The sequence below is a fragment of the Limulus polyphemus genome, unplaced genomic scaffold, assembly GCF_000517525.1.
Source record: "Limulus polyphemus unplaced genomic scaffold, Limulus_polyphemus-2.1.2 Scaffold515, whole genome shotgun sequence".
Classification (NCBI taxonomy): domain Eukaryota; kingdom Metazoa; phylum Arthropoda; class Merostomata; order Xiphosura; family Limulidae; genus Limulus; species Limulus polyphemus.
In genome coordinates, this window is record NW_013666125.1 from 427,194 (window position 1) to 431,378 (window position 4,185).

Sequence of the window (4,185 nt, forward strand, 5' to 3'; positions counted from 1 at the left end):
TTCGAACCCGCGACCCGCAGATTGCGAGTCGAGCGCCCTAACCACCTGGCCATGCCGGGCCCACTAAGAAAAGAAGTGAAAGATTGTTTTTCGTTGTTTTTACACCACAAATCAATATTGTTCCTGCAATGAATTTGAAAAATTCGTCTACATTTGATGACTTCCAGAACCTTTTACCTACTTTATGTCTTGTTTACTTAATTCTTAATTTTAGACTTACATACGTAACCCCTTGGTGAGTCAGCGGTAAGTCCATGGATTTAAAACGCAAAAATGAGGGTGTTCAATTCTCCCCTTCGGTGGACAGAGTGTAGATAGTTCATTGTATGTCTTTACACTTCGGAAACTTTGCACAGTAACTTATAAATCTTGATGCTAGCCTTCTAATTCTGTTGAAGGATTCATCTTTAAACTGTAGCCCGAATTATCAAATATAACTTTTACTTCATAACGGCATGGTCTAAATAAAGAAAATAAAAAGGTCACTATAGATTAAATATTTTTAATTCATGTTTAACTTCACGTATTAATTACAGATTTGAAAGTGTTTTTGTTAGGATTTCAGCCCTGGACCCTCTGTTTGAGAAAATGATAACTCCCCAACCATATTTTACCAGTTGGAATACAGTAATATTTTCAAGGGAAAAAAAGAAATTGTCTTTAGTATATGAAAATTTGCTCTCAGTATTGAAGTAAGGAGAATTACAGTATGAGAAACAGTACAAATACCTTCTTCACTAACATAGACCAAAACACAATTTACCGCCTTGTTCTGCAAATGTTAATCATGTTCATCATCGTATTCCTTGACATTAAATCATTTATTCGGTATATAGCAATGGCTTAAGCTGACTAGATATTTAATATTTGCATGTAGCAATGGCTTAAGCTGACTAGATGATTTAATATTTGTATATAACAATGACTTAAGCTGACTACGTGATTCAGTATTTGTATATAGCAATGACTTAAGCTGACTAGGTGATTCAGTATTTGTAAATAGCAATGACTTAAGATGACTAGATGATTCAGTATTTGTAAATAGCAATGACTTAAGATGACTAGGTGATTCAGTATTTGTATATACCAATAACTTAAGCTGACTGGGTTATATACAAATACTGAATCACCCAATAACTTAAGCTGACTAGGTGATTCAGTATTTGTATATATACCAGTAACTTAAGTAGATTAGGTGATTCAGTATTTGTATATACCAATAACTTAAGCTGACTAGATGATTCAGTATTTGTATATACCAATAACTTAAGCTGACTAGGTGATTCAGTATTTGTATATAGCAATGACTCAAGCTGACTAAATATATAAAAATAGAAACAGGAGAAAAAACGAACGTCTATGAGAGGTTATGTAATAGCTTCGTTACCAGCGGAGTAGTTCCAGTCCAGTTGGATCTTCACCCTCACTCCTTTTCCCCTGTTTTAAACACCATACTTAACTGTTACAGTTCTATTTGTATTAATACTTGTTTACATTAGTAAACAAAGTGAAGGCGTGGCCCACTTCTTGTTGACTCTTGTTTTTTACATGACTGTACTCTTCTAACAGGTTTATGGTAAATAAATTTTAATACCGGGTATTATACAGTGAAACAACAGAATACATAGTTACATTGCATAATTCAACCAATCTCATTAGGTGTTCTGTTGCAGTATGAAATACGCATAAATAACTGTTTCCCAGATGTGATTTATTGTTATATATATATATTCGTCTGAAAATATTTGAATAAAATGTACCTTGACTAAGTTTCAATTTTTGGAACATGTTCAAGCGGAACACACAACATAATCGTAACGAAAACAACACTGTGACCTCGACACCAAATGCGAAACAATAGAAAACTAAACCAAAGCATAAAACTAAGTATTTATATTGTGAACGTACTAGTACGATGCACCCTCAACAAAACCCTAAATGCAACACCCTTTTTTCTTTACTCTGTAATGAAATATTGTATTAAATCAGTCACCATATCCAATATCTCTACCACATAACGTATTCATACATAGGTGGCCAAAAGTAACTTTATAGTTGTGTACTCACTGCATACGTTGTTGTCTTTTTGGATTTAAAATAAATGGTTCTAAGATTAATATCGACCCATGTTCTTCAGTTATGCAGGTATCAACGCTACGCTAATATGCGCTAATGTGATTGCTGGTAAACATTGTTTTATTAGTACTCTACTATATAGTTACTTTTGGTCACTCCGGTATGTATATATATATATATATATACATATAAGTTATAAACCAAATTTTTATGTTATACACTTAATAGGCTCTGATGCTTTAATATTATAGTCAAAATATCGCAAAAGAAACATGATATAGCATAAAATACTAGTTTTATATTGTATTAATGACAAGCTACTAAGACTATTTGCCGCCGTTCCTAATTTGAACTGTATACTAACCAGTCAGCAACATCTTACCACCCTCCATCCATGACAAGAGATTGACTGTCACTTTTATTGGGAGGAATATTTTGTGGTAACTCACGGATGCTAACCAAGCTCGCCATTTTCGAAATCCAATATTCTACCACAGGGCCAATCCCCGCTTATGAAACACTTTTACATAGGATATTGAGTACGTTATATTGAATGATTTTGAATATAAAAATCAGCAAGACACATGACAACCAACGCTGATGTAAACCTGTGGTGGAAAGGAATTATCAGAACTATATTTTGACATTGTTTAACATTTAGTAGATAGTGTGATATCACCCCGAAAGTTTATTGCTTTTGGGAATGTTATGTAGCAGTCCTTTCCAACACAAGTTATCCATACTCTCAAATCATATAGATATGTTCAGATCAGGTATTTAGAATTTTCAAGATGGGGTGCAACTTAATGGCATTGGAAAATAAAATAATATGGATCAACTTGGGGTCCCAGGAGCATCCAGACAAAAATCTACAACAAATTGTACCCCAGCCGAATTAAAAAAAGTGCGGCATCTTGTAACAAGTGATCACGAACACAAAGGTCAGAAGTAAAAGCCGTCCACGTACCACATGCAACAGTACGCAACATAACCAAGAAGGATATTGGACTGGAAAAGCGACACAAGTCACGTGTATATACAAGTTGCTTCCACGACATATCCGTATTACCATCATACTTCAAGCAGCTGGAGAATGAAACGGGTGTTCATGCTATTCCATACGAAGACATACGGGTCAAATTACCAAACACAGTGCAGTTAAATTTCCCTGCTTCGACTGTCGATACGGGAGCTGAGAAGCAGTCGTCCTCTTACACAAGATAGCTTATGGAAACACACAAGGACAGGTGGTGTGCTTTGGACATAACAGCATTAAGATGGAACCTTTTGTAATGAAAGTTACGCTGCAGGGCTATTGTCGACATGCACGGTCCTCAGACAGAGCATCACTGGATGTGACCACATGGGTTTTATAACGACATCGTTGATATTCCAAAATTGTTTTATTATAACGTACACAACACCTTTAGTAAATTCAAAATAGATACTTTATGAATACAAAAAATAGACTACCTAGATAAAATACTTTTTAAACTGTTCCTTTTCTCTTCAAAATGAGTGTTTCAACGATATGTGGAAATAATGAAATCTCACCTTTGGGTGTTGAGCTGTAAAAGAAAACGATTTTATTTTGTTTCATAATCCTGAACAGAGGGTCGGTTTACTGAATACAGCTAATTTATATTCAACGTAACCGTCTCGAAACTCTGGGCTACGTTATTAATTATGCCTTTAATCTTCCACGGGAGCTGCAATGTGTAATAAATGACACAATATATATATGTCCGAGGTTTAGACTGCTCAATGCAGATTTAAATGCGTCTATATGCTCCGACAGAGATCATTAATTACACACAATTCATAATATGATAGAAAGTGAAATATATACAAAGGGATGTGTTTCATTCTGGTTCTAGTTAAAATTGAGTAGCCACTCCGGTCTTATAAAATCATATGACCAAAAGCAGCTAAGCTTAACAAAACTTACTAATGAAAGTGATAAAGGAAATGTTTGAGTCATTTTTCAACATGGTCACTATCCTGTGAGATATCACTCAATGAAAATGTAAGCTTTAGTCATTTTTCAACACAGTCACTATCCTGTGAGATATAACTCAATGAAAATGTAAGCTTTATCACTTTAAAATT